General features: G+C 51.5%; 1 long non-coding RNA gene across 3 annotated transcripts; it reads right to left on the bottom strand.

Annotated features, from left to right (window-relative positions):
- Positions 1 to 6,745: 6,745 nt before the first annotated feature.
- On the bottom strand, positions 6,746 to 16,537 carry LOC138121706 (uncharacterized). 3 transcript variants are annotated; one of them, XR_011156227.1, is made up of 3 exons: positions 16,456 to 16,537; positions 11,808 to 11,949; positions 6,746 to 9,584 (listed from the first exon to the last, which is right to left on the bottom strand). It is a non-coding gene; the product is annotated as an uncharacterized lncRNA (long non-coding RNA). The 3 variants fall into 3 exon arrangements; XR_011156226.1 differs by adding an exon at positions 13,782 to 13,921 and having other exon boundaries at positions 6,746 to 11,949; positions 16,456 to 16,521; XR_011156225.1 differs by having other exon boundaries at positions 6,746 to 11,949.
- Between the last annotated feature and the right edge of the window lie 765 nt (positions 16,538 to 17,302).

Below are 17,302 nucleotides of genomic sequence, written 5' to 3'. Positions count from 1 at the left end.
TTTCCAGCCCATTTTTAGGGTCCTGCTGCCCTGCCTAAAGCGCAGACTCAAACCCTGAATGCCAGACAGGGTGGGATCATCCCTGCATCCCACTGGAGTCTAGAGCCAAAGGAAGCCACAATAATGATGTTGATTTGCTGTGCCAATTCCACCCAACCAACACCTTCACTTCCATGGACACCCTATTAACAGAACATAAAGATAATCCAGTTTGGGACTTGGATTTCTGGACTGGGGAGATGCTGATTATGCCAACGGATTCCCAAATCCAGCAGCACCAGGGGAGTCCCCAGTTGCAGAGTGCCCAGTCCAGGATGCAGGGAACGATCAGAGCTGACAGCTCTCCGGGCTGAAGGAGTCAGACTCCTCAGCTGCTGGTGCTCAGGATGGTGAGGAAGGTAATTACAGCATATTTAGGAACATCATATCCTGTATGGGGCTGCACAGCTGCTACCTGTCTGAATCCTTCCAGCAGCTGATAAAATCACAGGAGAAAGCAGTCACTTGGCTTCCAGAGTTCTCCAGGCAGAAAAAAATGTGACAGGACAAATATGTTCCCCTGCCAGCAGCACTCTCTGTGTCACTGTTAATATCAGTCAGGCAAAGCAGGAAAGCGCTGGAGTGTCTCATCCCACCTTGTGGTGCTGGGAGCATCTTCAGGAGGAGCTTGTGGGGAGCGAACATCTGCCAGGATGAGACAGAATTCCCGGATTCCATCGTATCCCAGGAGGGAGAAGTTACATCAGGGTTTAACCCCATAGGCAGTGCAACAATCCTGAATTCTGGCACTGCCTGTGGCTCTGAACTTGTGTGAGAGCATCAGGAGCCACCTGCAGTGACCCAGGGATGCAGCTCCAAGCACGCAATTTCTATTTTCAAAGTGCTGCAACACAGGAAATTTGATCAGAAACCACCCCGAGGTCAGGCTGGTTTGTTGGGAGTGTTGGGCTGCTTTGTGGTTTATCTTTAATCCAGGTCCACTCCTTCCACTGGAATATTTCACTGAGTTTTCAGTGTTTCAAGGCACAAAGTCTCTTCTGGACACGAACGAGCCCCTCGTGTGATGCACACTCCAAAGGTGAGCTGACTGAGGCTGCTCCAGTTGTTGAAACACGATTTCCAGGAATGCTGCATTTCAGAACATTCCCCTTTCAAACCCAGATGACCAGAGCTTGGTTCTCCCCTTTATTTTCTCCGCTTCAGTACTTGAAAAATGTCTGCAAAGTGAGTCCTGCCTCAGCCCAGTGTTCTCGGTTCCCATGAGGGATCTGTTGGGGTGCACTAAAATCCCTGGAGCTGCCTGAAGTGTGAATCCCAGCATGAACTGAGGACAGGCAGCTCAGGGATCCCCCCACAGGGACCTTCCACAGGTGTGGGATCCCAAAATCCTCCAGCTCAGCTCAGATCCTCGGAGCTCCATGCAGAGCGAGCAGCGAAGTCCCACCAGCAGCACCTGAACAGCTCCAGACTGGGAAGGGACCTGCTCCCAAAAACAGAGCGGGGGGAACAAAACCCATCCATCTCCTGCAATTACCTTCCCCACAGGTCTCTGCTCACAGAGCAGCTCTCTGCCATAAGCACTCGCTGCTTTAGAGAAGCTGCAGGGATTTTGGCAGCTCGGGTAAAGTACACAGTTTAGATTTAATGAAAACAAGCTTTTATAAAACTTAACAGTCGTGGAAATGTTTTCTGGATTTTTCCTGTCTCCTGCTATTGTCATTAATTTTTCATGAGCATCATTCCACAGCCATCCATGCAACTCTAATTTTACAGCTCACTGTTACTCCACAAGAGTCAGGAAATGACACTTCCCAGGGCTTGATGCTCCATTCTCTTTTCAAATGAAACTGCTGAACTTCAACTTTCTCTCCAACTCCAGCATTATTTTCCTATTCAATTTATGCTAAATGTTTTTCATCCCAGGGCTTCTGTAACGTTTTTCTGTGAGCTGTACAACCCATTCCTGATATCCTGACACTGATGCCGGGGATGGAGCCTGCCCCAGAGGAGGTGTCCAGCCTGGAGTTAGAGGCTGTTCACTGCCTGTTGATGCAGCTTCGCTTCAGCATTTGAAACATGGGAAACACGGTGTTATTCATCAGCACACAGATTCCCTGGGATGCTTTGGATTCCCGTATTTATAACCCTCTGCTGGCTTCTCCAGGAAGGGTTTCAGACTCTCCCATGGCCCAGGATGGTTCTGTGCTGGGCTCAGCCTGCAGAGGAGACTCTTCCCAGGGCTGTTTCTCATGGAATCCCGCAGAATGTGGCCTTGGAGCTGCCCCGGGTGCAGCTGAGGCTCTGAGCAGTTGCTATCCAAGCCTGCCAGGCTCTCTGACAGCACCAATTTCCATGTTCCAGCCTGGCCTTGCTGACCTGGCCTGGCTCAGGCTCAGGGGGAGCCCCAAGCGCAGCTTTGCAGAGGGATGGGAGCGGTACAACGTGGCAGGAAAAGCTGTGGGAATGAGCTTCTCCCACCGGCCCTGCTGCTCCAGCAGCGACATCTGACAGGGCCTGAGGGGATTCCAGAGCTCCGCTCCTGCTGGGCTCTGACAGCAAAGCAGGTGAGGAAGGAATGCTGGAAATCAGAAACACAACCAAGCGTCTCCCAGGCCAGCCCAGGTGAACCTGCCCCCAAAGGTGAAATGCTGCTCCTGAAAGGAAATCTGTGTAAATAGGATTAGCTGCCTGTTTATTCCTCAAACCCCCACCTTTCTGTTCTGAAGATATTCCTAGATGTTTGTCAGATTTATAATGCCTTGGGATTAAACACAATATTGGATTGCTCTTGATGTATAATTCTGCTCCTCTGATGATTGAATTCACCTCACTCTGCTGCACGGCTTTTATATTTTATTTATTTCATTTTATGATTCCATTTTATTTTTCCAGTGTTACGCACCAGTACAAGCAAAGAACTGAGAACAAAGCTCTGGCATATTAAATCAATCAGAGGGGTTTACTTATTAATATCTTTTTAGCCCGAGAACATTCTACAAAACGTGTGTGTTCAGGCACAGACTGGGAGAGGCAGCCGTGCGCGCTCCTGCTCAGTCGCCTTGTTTTATTCCCATCAAATTGTTTACCAAAGGCTGGGCTTGGAGAAGAGCTCAGCAGCCAAAAGAACAGCAGAGACTCAGGTGAATTTAACACGGTTTTGGCACACGGAGCTGCCCGTGGTTCCCAGTTTTCCACCCACACGATCCCGCTGAGTGGAGGGGATGTTGAGCCCTCCCCTGGCAGGGATGGAGCTGCTGGAGGTGACGCCAAGGGACACAAGGAAAGGGCCCTCCAGCCCCGCAAATTCCAGCGTCACCACGCGCAGAAGTGACCTGGATCTGTAGCAGGAACCATCCTGCTGACATCGCTGGAGCTGCGGACACCCCCCAAAATTCCCCAAGCACACAGGGGGATGCAGCGCGAAGCTCACGGATCTCCTGGTGGTGGATTTGCTTCCAGCACAGCTCACCCCACCCTTGTCCAGTCTGTCTGGACCACGGAAAAAACGCTGTTCTAAACCACAGAAGAACAGCTCCAGCCCCTTTTTGTGTCTGTGACCGCCCGGGTGTCTGCGGTGAGGCACAGCCTGACCTTCCCCTGCTGACTCCATTCCCTGCGTTACCCTCTCTCTGTTTCTGGGTTGATAAACTCCCCAATCCCGAGGATTTGACCGAGCTGAGCAGTGTGTGAGGATGGCATTCCCGGGGCTGGGATTCCTGTGCTTGGTGCCCGCAGGTGGCACCGTTTCCCCGCAGTTCGGCTGCCTCTGCTCACCGGGATGTAAAATCAATTTGCAGCTCAGCATCGCTGCAGCCTTGGAGGAGAACCGAGCCCAGCCCAGGCTGTCCCGGGCACTGCTCTGTCCCGGCAGCAGCTCCTCCCAGCCACAGCAGTGCCACCAGATGCCACCAGCTCACACAGCATCCTCCCCCCTTCCTACAGACGCAAAACATCATCAAAACTCGGGGTCTGGTCGAGAGCTCTGACGCCTTTTGTGAGCTCTGCAGATGAATAATGCAATCAGCTGCTTCTTCAGGCAATCAGGACAGCTGAGGATGGCAGCAGCGATTTTGCCCGAATTGGGAAAAACATGTGCCCAGAAGAAAAAAAAAGAACAAACAGAGGAATGGAGGAATAATAACCCAGCAAATGGCTGGCAGGGAGGTGCAGGATGTTTCACTGCAGACAGTAAACGCAGCAATATTCGATGTCCGCCCTCTCCTTGCCGGGACTGGGAGCGACTGGACCCAGCGGGGTTTGGAATGGGGAGCACGGGAGCTGACAAGAGGCATTATTTGCATTTTCATGGAGATAAGGATGCCAAAATTGCAATCAGCTCATCTGAGGCTCCAGGATGCTCGAGGCAAGGACAGCGGGAGCTCCAAACCAGTCCCCGAGGAGAGAAGGGGGGAGAAGAGCTCTCCTGGTTGGCACCAGAGCCCCCCACTCGGCAGGAGGAAGGGTCTGACTGGAGAAGGAACCCTTCACCCATTCCCTGCTCCCCAGCCAGGACTGCGAGGAATCAGCTCCCTGTAGCTGTGCCCAGAGCAGGAACATTCCCAAACCCCAGCCCCTCCGCAGGAGAGCAGAGTCCCTGTGTCCCTGTCTCTGCAGGGACAGGCCCCTGGAGCAGGAAAGGGCGAGTGCAACAGGGACTGGGCTTTGTTTCCCCCTAATTTGACGGAGCTGTAGTGTATCCCATCCATCCATGGTGTGGGGACACACAGGCAGGAGAAACGAAGGCTTTGCACTCACAGACTAAACCCTTGTGCTGCCCCTCTGCTTCTGGGCCTATCTAGGTGAGAAGAGAAGGAGTTAAGCCCCATTTGAGAGGCTGCACACTCCCGGCCCCTTCCCCTGCAGCCTCCACCGGGGTGGAAGAGAACACAACTGCAACAGCCCCTGAGCCCTGCTCGGGAACAGCCCCCGCTTCTCCTGGGCTCCGACCCTTCCAAAAGGAAACAGATTGGTCTGGAATTTGGAAGCAAATGAGCCAGGCTGCTTGCTCCAGGCTCCCGATTTAATAAACATGCATCTATATCTAATGGACAGTCTGTCACTTCCCTTTAAAAGAAATCACCTGCTCCTCTAATAACCATTAAACAAATTGACAGCACGATAGCCAAGGCCTCTCATCTCAATGCCACCTGCAGCAGGACTAATATAACCCACCCCCACCTCCCCAGAAAGGCCATTATTCTGCTTAATTGGGAGGCACAGACACCCCCTCCGTGCGACATGGAATCAGACATGGCCACGGAGAGAATAAACTGCACAATTCCCTTTGTTTCTATAATGGGTGTTTTATCAGTGAGATCATTTCTCATTTTCTCCTGATGAGGATGATAATCTCTCCTGTCTCCTGCAGTGCCTCCTCTGCTCAGGCCAGAGCAGCTTTTTGGGGCAGAACTGCCAGCAGAGACATCCCAAAAGCTGCAGCTGACACTGCTGGGAGTTTTTAAGTCCCAGTTTTTGGATTAGAATTTCTCTCCTACACATCCTTGGCTGGTTGTGGCAGGGTCCACGGGGATGCTGGGACTTCTGCCATCACCTGTAGAGCTCCGCTAAGGCCCAGGGTGGCAAATTTCCATAAAAGCAAGAAAGATACTCCAAGGTTCACAATAATTGGAGAAAAAAGAACCTCAGAAAGGGAGACTGTCAGCATTCTCAGGTATTTGTCTCGAGCATCTGCCTTTCTCTTAGGCCTGGCTCTGCTTCTGCCTCCCCCTGCCCTGACTCCAGACACTTCTCACCAACTCCAAGACCTGCCTGCTGCTGGCCCTCAAAACCTCTCACCCACAGCATTCATTACTGAGGGACACTCGAAATTAATGAAGAATTCTCTCAGCCACCTCCTGCAGCCAGTCTGATTGTCTCAGTCCCGCTGATTTGGAAGTCGTGGTGCACCTTATGGGGCCTCTCGTGCATGATGAGAGCACAAAAAACGTTGCTGGGAGGAAGGACCCTGTGCCAGACAGATTGTTCTGCACTCCCTGCTCGGGGTGAATTCCCCACGGAGCCAGGGCCGTTCTCTGCCAGCTTTGTGGTGAATTTATCTCAGCAAGGCACCAAGGAGGATTTTCCTCCATTTGGGCTCCAGCAAAGAGCTCTGGCTCAAGCTACACCTGGGTTGAGGTAAATCCTTCTTCAGGCACAGCCCCTGGCCCTCCTGGGAAAGGGAGGAGCTGCAGAAGGAACAGGATGGCAAGGGCTGCACAGCCATCAGCTGCTTTGTGTTTAAAACTATCCCCCGCAGATGAAGATGAGTCTGAGCTCGAGCACCTCCAATTTAGAGTCACTGGCTCCCATTGAAACCTCTCAGCAATCAGAATTAGCAGAGTGAGCCTCATCCTCTGCAGGAATCAGATTCCCACCCCGGTGTGCATCAAAGCCTCAGAGCCAGGGCCGTGGGACTGACTGAAACCTCGTGTTACTTCCCTGTGCTCCTCTCTGACCCCACCTGGCCAAAAAACAGCTCAGGAAGCGACAAAGCTGCACAGCCCCTGGGACTGCACCATCCCACAGACCCCACAGATGTGCCCTGGGCCCTGCAGACCCCGCAGATCTGCCCTAGGAGCCACAGACCCCACAGATTTGTCCTAGGAGCCACAGACCCCACAGATGTGTCCTGAGCCTTACAGACCCCACAGATGTGCTCTGGGCCCTGCAGACCCCGCAGATCTGCCCTGGGCCCTACAGACCCCGCAGATCTGCCCTAGGAGCCACAGACCCCACAGATTTGTCCTAGGAGCCACAGACCCCACAGATGTGTCCTGGGCCCTGCAGACCCCACAGATGTGTCCTGAGCCTTACAGACCCCACAGATGTGCTCTGGGCCCTGCAGACCCCACAGATCTGCCCTAGGAGCCACAGACCCCACAGATGTGCCCTGGGCCCTGCAGACCCCACAGATCTGCCCTGGGAGCCACAGACCCCACAGATCTGCCCTGGGAGCCACAGACCCCACAGATGTCCCCTGGGCCCTGCAGACCCCACAGATGTGTTCTGGGCCTTGCAGACCCCACAGATCTGCCCTGGGAGCCACAGACCCCACAGATGTCCCTTGGGCCCTGCAGACCCTCCCTGGGCCGAGCAGGGGAGCAGGGGCAGCACAGACACTCACACAGCCGCTCCCACCTGCTGCTCTCTGCAGAGGACACCTCCAGGGGACAGGAAGGCACCACAGATTTTTATTTAATTTTTTTTCCCCTCAATACATCAGCCTGGGAACCAAGATCCCCGTCCCAGAGCCGCAGCCAGCACGAGGAGGTGGAACCCAGCTGATTCCGCCCCTGCAGCTGGGATTGCAGCCACACAGCCCCATCCCAGCGGGTTTGTGCACCCAGGGTGCTGCAGAGCAGGGTTTGGGGCACTCCTGCTCTCACCCAGCTCTCCTCTGGCCCAGAGGTGCAAATATTCAGTGACAGAACCGTGGCGGAGCTGGGCTGAGCCCGCTCAGGGCATTGCAGAGGGAACCTCAGAGCTGCGAGGCTCCAAACACCGGGAGTGGCTCCTCCTGCTCCGTGCCGTGATCAAAGGAGCTTCCGTGGGATACAGGAGAGTGTGCCCAAAGTGCCTCAGACAGACGGAGATTAACGGGCCTAAGTGATACATGTGCTCTAATTAGAGAGTGTAATCACCTCGGGCTGATCATTATTGCTGCCTTTATGTTTATCATTGCACCGCATTAAGGTCCCTGGCAGTTCTTTCATCTGACTTACACTCAAGGACATCAGGTTTTTAATCATTAAACACCTTAAACGCAATTTTTCAGGGATCTTTGAAGAATAATTATTTTACCAGTATAAACTGTACATCTCTGAAGGTTGATTTAAAACCCTCTCATCTCCAGCTGCTGCACTTATGTCAACAGAGCTCTTTGGAAATCAGGCTCGGGGAAGGTAACGCAGAAAATAAAGAAAAAGTGTTTTGTCATTCTCACTCTACTTTTTCATCTGTTTTGTTTTGCTGGAGGATTTTCAGCTCCACTCTGGGATCTGTCAAAGTTTCAGCCCTGTCAGAGTTGAGGGGGTTTTCATTGGAGACGGGGCCCTTGGGGCCTTGCTTCTGGATTTCCTTTCGTGTTCCTGCTCACACCCAGGTGCTCCCCTCCATGTTTTCCCATAAGGAAAACAAAAAAAAAGAATTAAAATTGCCACACGATTTCCCTTCCAAAAGCTCTCTTCGCAATAGTGGTGATGTGCAGGGAGACCTTCAGGAAGGGTCGGTGTGACTTTTTGCACATCATCTGCCACATGCGTTTGTGGTGCAGTGAAATTGAGTTGTGATGGGCTGGAATTCATTTGTGGTGTGGTGAAATTTATTTGTGGTGTGGTGGAATTCATCTGGGATGTGGTGGAATTCATCTGGGATGCGGTGGAATTCGCTTGGGATGCGGTGGAATTCGCTTGGGATGCGGTGGAATTCATCTGGATGCGGTGGAATTCATTTGGGATGCGGTGGAATTCATCTGGGATGCAGTGGAACTCATCTGGGATGCGGTGGAATTCACTTGGGATGCGGTGGAATTCACTTGGGATGTGGTAGAATTCATTTGGGATGTGGTGGAATTCATCTGGGATGCGGTGGAATTCATTTGGGATGCGGTGGAATTCACTTGGGATGCGGTGGAATTCATTTGGGATGCGGTGGAATTCACTTGGGATGCGGTGGAATTCATCTGGATGCGGTGGAATTCATTTGGGATGCGGTGGAACTCATCTGGGATGCGGTGGAATTCACTTGGGATGCGGTGGAATTCATTTGGGATGCGGTGGAATTCACTGCATCCTGCAGAACGCAGGAATCTGGCTGGGAATGTAAAACTATGAAATATAAAAGCAGCCGCTTCTCAATGCCTGTGCAGGGGGAAGTGCAGCGGGAGCAGGGCAGAGCTGCACAGAGCTGCCAGCAGAGCTCAGGCTGGGTTTGACCAGGGAGCAGAGACCAGCTCAGCACCAATCTTGCAGCAGGAATGCTGGAGGGATCCCTTGGGATTGTGGCCAGGACAGGGAAATGTGGATGGACACCCTGGAGCTCTGGGGAGGTTCCTCCAAGCTGCTCAAAGTGACTGCAGCTCCTCTGGGTGCACCTGCAAGGACAACGTTCCCTCCTCCTGCAGTCCCAGGCACTGCTGAGCACAGGGACAGCCCCAAACCTCGTTATCTGCACGGTCGGAAACCAGAAATTCCCATCCTGAGCCAAACGACCTTCTCAGGAGCAAACCCTGAATCAAATTGTCCAGACTCTGTTTTGTAATTAGAAGCCCAAAATAACCACAGGACGTTATTACCGTGTGTTTTCCCCCTTTTGATCACTCAGAGGCTCAGTGTGATAACTGCACAGCGAAATGAGCAGTGCTGGGCATCCCCAGCCTCCAAACTGACAGGGAATGTGAGAGAATTCAATGTAAACATCATAAAAAACTGTAAACATTCCTGACCCAAGCTGGATTTTTGATGCAGTTCACAGCAGACTGGAAGCCAGAGCCCTTTGAAATTCAGATGAAGCCCTTTCCAAATCCGTTTGAGCACCGTGGGGCTGTGCTGGGCTGGCTCCTCTCACACATGCCATGGATGCTTTTCCTGCATGAATACCAATAATTCCCAATAAAAGCACCTTTGCAGGCCGTGGCCCAGGCACAGAAATCAGCCAGCAAAAGGCAGAGGGCTCCTTCTCCCAGCTGCCTGCTCTGACCAAGCCAGGGAACCCCTCTGAAGGACAGGAGGAGTTTGTGTTTGGGAAGATAAAGCCCCACAAATGCTCTGCCCCACACCCCAGGCCAAGGGGCCTGGGAGCTGCAGGAATGGGAATGTGCTTTTTAAGGAGTTCTACAAACACAACACTGAGCCTCCAGCCAAGAATTCTCTCTATTATTAGAAAATCAATTACTCCTTCCCGTCTGGGCTGCAAATACTGGAGGTGACTAAATAGCCTGGGATGCTTTTCACTCATAAACTTCTCTCTCTACAGTGGGAGTAGCAGAGAGGGGGTAATAAAATTTGTGTCTCGTGGTTCCTGCACATTTCAATATTGCTCCCCTGCAGTGGAGCCTGGTGAATGGAAAACAAATTTAAACCAAGATAAAAGCCCAGGCAGATGCCATCCATATTGTTAACTGCTGTCACGGGCAGAGATGGATTTGGCTCCTTTGGGAAGGGCACTTGTCATTTTTTCTCACTGTAACTGTTACTGTCCCTGAGCAGGAGCAGTTCCACTCGGGTGGGATCGGTGGGGATGGAGCCCGGGGTTAAAATCTGATCCCTTGGGCTCCTTCCTGCTTTGCTCCTCAGAAGCACACAGATCCTCTGTCCTTTAGTTTTCCTGTCTCCATTTTAATTCAGGGGCCTGGCTCAAAGTCTGCTGTGATCAGCACAGACCCTCACGTGGCTTCAGGAGGGTTTGGACCTCGGCACATCACAGGGATGTCCTGAAGACTTTCAGAGGCAGCAGTGTATGGGAACACATTTCCTTTGGAAACGGGTTGGGGTGTCCTGCAGGAATCTCAGGTGCTCTGAGAGTGTTCATCTCCAAACCCTCCAGGGACATCCCTCCACTCAGGGACAGCTCATTAATTAATATTCCTCAACAGTCAGAACACAGTTTGTCATGAAAGCTCAAAACAAATAAAATACACTTTGATTTCCCCTCCCTCGCACGGTTACCGTGACTAAACTGCCATAACTCCAGGAATCCATTACAACAATGCTTTTTTCTTGATAATTATTCAAATAAGGGAAAAACACGCATTTCCTCCAAAGAACTTGGCAGAAACCTGCCCCCCGACAGGCTGAGCACTGATCCCATGGAGTTCACACCAGCTCACCTGCCCGGTCCCTTGTTCTCACACTCACACACACCCAGGGACACACAGCCAAGGGCCTGGGTCAGCTCTGGAAATCCAAACCCACACCTGGACAGGTGCAAAGCCCCAAATTCCCCACACCAGCCCAGAATGCAGAGCAGTGCCAAGGCCCCCTCTCCCTTCTGTGGCTGCTCAGGAAGAGGCTGAGGAGGTTCTGGGAGCTGATACTGGGTCAGTTCTGCACATGCTGACACCTTTATGTCACCCAGGGCACAATGACCACCAAGGACTCTACATTTCCAAACCCAGCAATTGCCTACAGTGGATATTTTTTGAAACTCCTGCAACCTCAAGAACAAAACAATTGCAAGTCACGCTGTGCTTTCCTGGAAGGAGACTCCAATTTCTCCCTCCTGCTGGGACCAGAGATCATTAACATCATTAATGTTCTCCCTAAAACTGTTCGGAGACTGTGACAAGCCCAATTTGTTCCTGACAGACCAGTTGGGAGTGTGTTTAAAACGCCTCAGCCTGGCTGCTGTGCCCTGTGGATGGCTGGTGGTTGCTGACAGGTGGAGTTGCTGTTTTGCTAAAGGAGCTGTCATTTCATCAATCTTTTCAGCTGGCTCCAGAAGGGAAAACCCTCCATTGCACTTACTTTCATTTCTGCTTTCAGTTTTAAGAAAAACTGTCGTTAAAACACAAAGATCAGAGCCCCAGGAGGGGAGGAAACAGCTCAGAAGTACCTGATTCCTCAAACAGAATGATTTTTGCTCAAGTTGTGTAACAAGCTGGCTTCAATTTCTACCTTTACACCTTTATTCTGATGGCATCACAGCCGCCAAGCTCCCTCCAGCACCCTCCCCTTGCTGCTTCTCCAAAATGGCAAATCCACCATGCAAATGTAGGAATAGCTCTTGTTTTGGGGAATAAAGCTGATGCCAGAGCAGATAAATAAAGTGGATCCAAAATCAATCTACACAGCTAATTTGGGACTCCTTACCTTTTAAATCCTCCCAGAATCACAGGGGTGCCAGGAGCTGCTCAGAGAAGATTCATGTCTCCTTTTGGTGGAACATCCTGGTGATTACTCAGTGAGAATTCAGCCTGCCAGAAATACCTGGAGAATTCCCCACCGGGTGATTCTGGGGAGGAAGAGGAGAAGGTGAATATTAAACGTGCTGTAGTCAGTGTGCTTTCACCTCAGCAGCCCTGCTGCAGAGCCTGAGCCCAGCTGTGCTTTAGCAGAGCTGAGCTCTTCCCTGCCAGCCTGAGCAGTCCCAGCCTTGTGCTGCTGAGCTGCCCCAGGCCAGGCCTGTCCTCACGCTGGAGCACAGGGGACGCGCTTTTCACGTCACGCAGGGAAGGATCTGCGGCTCCACTGGAGGTTTGCTTGGCCTCAGAGCTCATTTGGAGCTAAAAGCCTGATGAGAAATCCATAATGAGAAAGACCTGATCGTTTAATGCATTCCTGCAAAGCAGAGGGGTTTGCCAGGAGATGGATGGGATAAAACCATCCCTGAGATCAGGGTGTTGAACTGCAGCTCTGAGTGCTGGCACAGAGGGACTCAAGGGTGGGGACACAGCTCAGAGCCAGGCACACACTGGGCGACCCCTCCGGGGAAATTCAGGGCAACTCTTCATCAAAACTTCAACACTGTTAGGTTATTTGTGGTTATTTTTGATTCCTGTCTCTGGTGGAGACGACTCAGTTCAGTGCTGCATCTCAGTAACCTTTGGGTGTACATCCAGAGCACCTCCAGATGTGTTTATTACAGCCAGAGTCAAGGAGCTCAAACAGTGTCCTGTGGTAAGAGCAGTGTAAAACACAGAGCCGGAGCCACGGAACTCACAATCCAAACTGACAATCCAGGGAAATTTACAATCCAAACAGATAATCCAGGAAAATGTAAAATGGGGAGAACCAGGAGGAGAACTCAGGGAACAGCTGCAGCTGTTCAGCAATCCAGTCCTTGTTTACACAATCAAGCAAGGGAAGTTTTTCGATGTTTTTGCTCCTTCCCCCAGCCAGTTAAACCCAGAGCGTGGCCATCACCCAGCCAGGGTCTTCATCTCCCTCCCCACCTGGGCTGAGGGGGGACGGGGTTTGGCTCATGGCTGGGTGACTCAGTGCTGTTGTCCCCAAGGTAATCTCTGGGAAATCGCTCACAGAGCTATTTTAAGCCATTATTTGCTGTGCAGAAATGAGACACCTTCCTCAATTCAGGGATGTGCAGAGGAGGGTCGTGTTATTAACTGCAGCAGGAGTCTCTTGCAAGCGGAGATCATCGGAACAGTGACAATTTTGAGCTCTAGATCTCCACACAGCCGGGAAGGGCAGCCTGTCCCTGTGACCCAGGGTGGGCAAGGCAGGAATAAAGCTGCCAGAAAATCGAGAGTCACCCAGGGCAAGCAAACAACCAGAGAGGAGCACGACAGGGCGGTGGCTCCTTCAACCAGGCAAGAGTCAGTAACCTGAAATAATCACCACAGGTGTTCCCTGGCACGGTACAGCTGGAGAAGGGCCAAACAATTGAAGGCAGGGTTGACAAAGAAATGAGATACAACAGCAAGAGGAGAACTCTGGTTGCCTTCTGGGGATGCCACCGCTGCTAGGGGATTTAGGGACAAACGAAACATGGACAGGCCAGGACTGGGGAGCTGCAGGGGAAATGCTGGAATGCATCAGCCTGATCACCTTGGAGCTGGGAAGAGAAGCACAGAACAAATCCAGGGCATGGAGATGGCAGAAGAGGGGTGGAGAGCCGAACTTAGAAAAATATGTAAAGCAGAGGTGGGACTGATGCATCTCCAGGATTGATGCGCTCCCAGGGCAGCTTGGCTAGGAGAGCTGCCCATAAATCGCTGCAGGGAAGGGGCTGCCAGGGGTGTCTGCGTGGACTCCCTGAGTGATGGCAGCCCAGCAGCTGCTCTGCAATATGGGCTGAGCCCTGCACAGCCCTGCTGCATAACTCACTTGTCAGCGGGGCTGAGGAGCAGATGACAGATCTGCCAGGAGTGCTCAAAACCAGCCTTATTTTAACTGATTTTTTCTTCCAAAGAGAAGTTTCTAACCCAGCTGTTCTCGCAGAGAGGGTGCTGCAGAAACAGAGCAGCCTGCATGCAAAAAATGAAAGAGTCTGGTGAAGGTTCTCATAAAAGCCAGAAAAGATTCAAAACCAGAACTGTGGCAGCTTCAGAGCTTCCCTGCAGATCCTGCTGCGATTCCCAGCTGCTCCCCCCCTCCCTTCCCCGAGCACTCCAGCAGGGCCCTGCCCAGTCCCTCTCTCCTGACACAGGGGTTGTGCAGCCACCCTAACGAACCCCAGGCCATTAATTACCCAAACCCCCTGTCCAGGGGCACCTGAGCCGCTGAGCTCCAGTTCTCCAGGAGGCTCCATCAGCTCCTGTTCAGATCTCCCCTGAACTGTCACACCCTGACTCATCAGGAGCCTGAGAACAAAGTGTTTGGATCATTTAAAAAATAAAATACAGGCAAAGCAAAGATGCTGGCAATGACATCTTTGATGTTTTATAGATTAAGAGAGTCTCTCATGAATAACAGTCATTCCTTGTGTCATCTCTTTTCTGGCTTGGAGAGTTTTCATTAACTGAGATTAACATTAACTGGAAAATAATTAAACTGGCTTAGAGAGCCTGGCCTTCCCATCAGCACCAGCAATAATTAATCAACAAAATCAATAGATTTTAATAGCATTAAAATTCTGATTTACTGCCTTATTCCTCAAGCCCACACCTCCCACTTCTATTCTTAGCTTCACTGTGGGCAGGATAGTCCTCAGGACAATACCAAGAGGACAAATACAGAAATTAAAATCAACCTTCATTTTCACTGTCCCTGTAAGAAAAGGTCATATTTTTTTCTTCATAATCTTTTTCTCCATAATTCCCCAACATCAGTCACCCCTGGCCTGTGAGTCTGAACTCACCAGGTTCCCTCTTAGCTCCACAAGGAGGCTTTTTGTGAGGAAGCCAAAATAAGGAGAATAAAATGGGACCCCAGGCTGTGCCCAGGCCAAACAGGGCAGAATCAGCTCAGCCCCCACTTCAGCCCCACCCAGGAGCAGAGAATTCCTTGGCAGGGCTGGGACACTGGGAAGGTCAGAGCCATCCTGCAGACCTGTTCTTAAAATTCATGTTGAAATCCAGGCAGATTTTATTGACAGATCACTGAGGAGCCATCAGTTTGAAAGCAGAGCTTGGGCCTGGTGAGTGCTGATGGGGAAAGGCTCCAGCCAAACCCCTCACCCTGGGATTTCTCTGCATCCAGACACCCCCCGAGCCAGGAACATGGGCTGTATCTCCCTCTCCCCGTGGCAGAGTTGGTGAGTTCAGTGCTTTATCACATGGGGACAGCTTTAATTCTGCATTTCTCTATGTCTATGATGCTCTTTTAATTAACTTTCAGGTGGCTCAGGAAGCCGAGCATTCCATGGCTTTGTTGGAACTGAATTAACCATTTCCTTATCACCAGCAGCCACATTTCCTTATCACCAGCAATGCCCACACCTGAGACCCAGCAGCAGCAGCAGCTCAGCACAGGAGGGACCCCGCAGCCCTGTGCGACCGAGTTCTACAACTGGGAGACGCAGGAAAAAATGAAATTCCAGGTCCTTCCTAAGCCTCTGAATGCAAGGCCTAATCCAGGTAATCCAAAAGCAATCTTGCTAGCGATCTAATTGTGTTTTCTGAGGAGGAGGCTGCAGGAGCAGTTTGTTTACACATAATTGGATCCCTTTATATGTTTGTATTGCGCTTATTTGTGAAACCTTTCAAAATTGAAAGGTCTCCTGGAGTATTTGACTTGGCTTTTCACTCCAGCCTGAGGGATTACCCATTATTTTGCACATAATAGCCCAGACAAATATGAATTTTGTATTAGCACAGACCAGAAAGTACAGCTCTCCCTGGAGGGCCAGCAAGCAGGACAGACCAGAAGAACGGAGGAAATGGCGCTGATTTTTAAATTGCTTTTCATTTTGGTTTGTTTCTCTCAGGAAGCTTTTGCTGTCTACAGCAGGCTCCCTGCTGGAAATGCAGGTCTGTGGGGAGAGCAGGGGACGAGAGGCTTCGCATTTGAGGTGGTTTTTAAAGTCACAACTTCCATGCAGATCTTTGTCTGCATCTGCCCAGGGAAGGGTTTGACTCAGGGATGGGCTGTGGAGGGTCCCTCCCTCACTGGTACCAGTACAGCTCCAACTGGGGCGCCTCACTCACCCCCCACAGCCCAGGAAGGGTGTCCAGAGGGCTGAACAGGAGAGCAGAAGCTTCTGGGGCTGCAGAGGGAGCTCAGCCTTGCCCTGTGCAGACACCCCTGGTGTCACCTCCATCCCAGGGAAACCTTCACTGGCTGCTCCTTCCCCTTCCTGGGGGAGATTCTCACCTCCAGCTTCCCACAGCTCTGACACAGAGGCTTCATTGCCTCGGGGTGGGCTGGAATGTGAATTCCAGGATTTTGCCAGGCTGCACCAGCTCAGCGAGGAGCCCATGAGGCCACTGCTGGCTCCAGCTGCGGCCACTGCCTGGTGCTGGAGGAGAAAACACCAATCCACGGAGCCAAACATTGGGAATTGTGTGCCCAGAACTCCCTCCCTGCCAGGGTTTGGCACTTCCTTTCCTCTCCCACGTACCTGGAAAATCCCAGAGCAGAGCAGTCCCAGTTTGCTCCTGTCCAGCTCCCTGTGAGGGCAGGGCCCTGCTGGCCCAGCAGGTGTGGGGTGGGCAGCAAATCAAAGCAATCAGCACCAGGTGAGAGGGATTACGGACACAACAACACCTGAGGCACCACAGCTGAACCCAATCACCCTGATTGCAGCAAAACCCTCCCCAGGCTGCTTTGGAGCCATCCTGATGTACAGAAACAACCCCAAATTTGCAGTTCCAGCTCAATCCAGTCACTCCACAAAAAAGAACCTTTCATGCTCGCTGTCGTAAGAGACAAAAGCTGCAGACTGCGTCGCTCCTCCTGACACTTGTAAAGCTTCTCAAACCAGACACACAAGATTTGTCAGAACAAAGTTGACATTTTAAATGAAGAGTAATGATGAAACGTCTAAAGATGTGCTGCAGGAACGCTCTCTCAGAGAGTGCTGGCAATTCGATTACAACAGCAATGTGTCATCGTGTGAAAGTCAAACCAGGGATTCTTTCATGTGGCTAAACATGGGGATGAATTATGGAAAAACTGCAGGAACTGTGATGCAGAAGGGAGAATTCACCAGTCCTTGGTCTGGGGTTTCACCTGTGTGGACACTTTGCACTGGGAATTGCACTTGTGCCACTCCTGACACGAGCACAGACATTCCATGGACAAAGAGTGGATGGAAAGCAGAGTTGGGCTCTCCAAAAAGCCAAAGCAAATGAAGCCTTCTCCATTCTGTTGAGCTGAATTTGTAGGAATCCCCCTGAAGCATTTCAGACGCTTTAGCAGTGCTGATAATGGTGAATTTACTGGAAACAGCTGGGGCTCGTGGAAGA

The sequence above is a fragment of the Aphelocoma coerulescens genome, chromosome 22, assembly GCF_041296385.1.
Source record: "Aphelocoma coerulescens isolate FSJ_1873_10779 chromosome 22, UR_Acoe_1.0, whole genome shotgun sequence".
Classification (NCBI taxonomy): domain Eukaryota; kingdom Metazoa; phylum Chordata; class Aves; order Passeriformes; family Corvidae; genus Aphelocoma; species Aphelocoma coerulescens.
The sequence above is the reverse complement of the archived record's forward strand: the minus strand, read 5'-3'. Positions and strand labels throughout refer to the sequence as shown.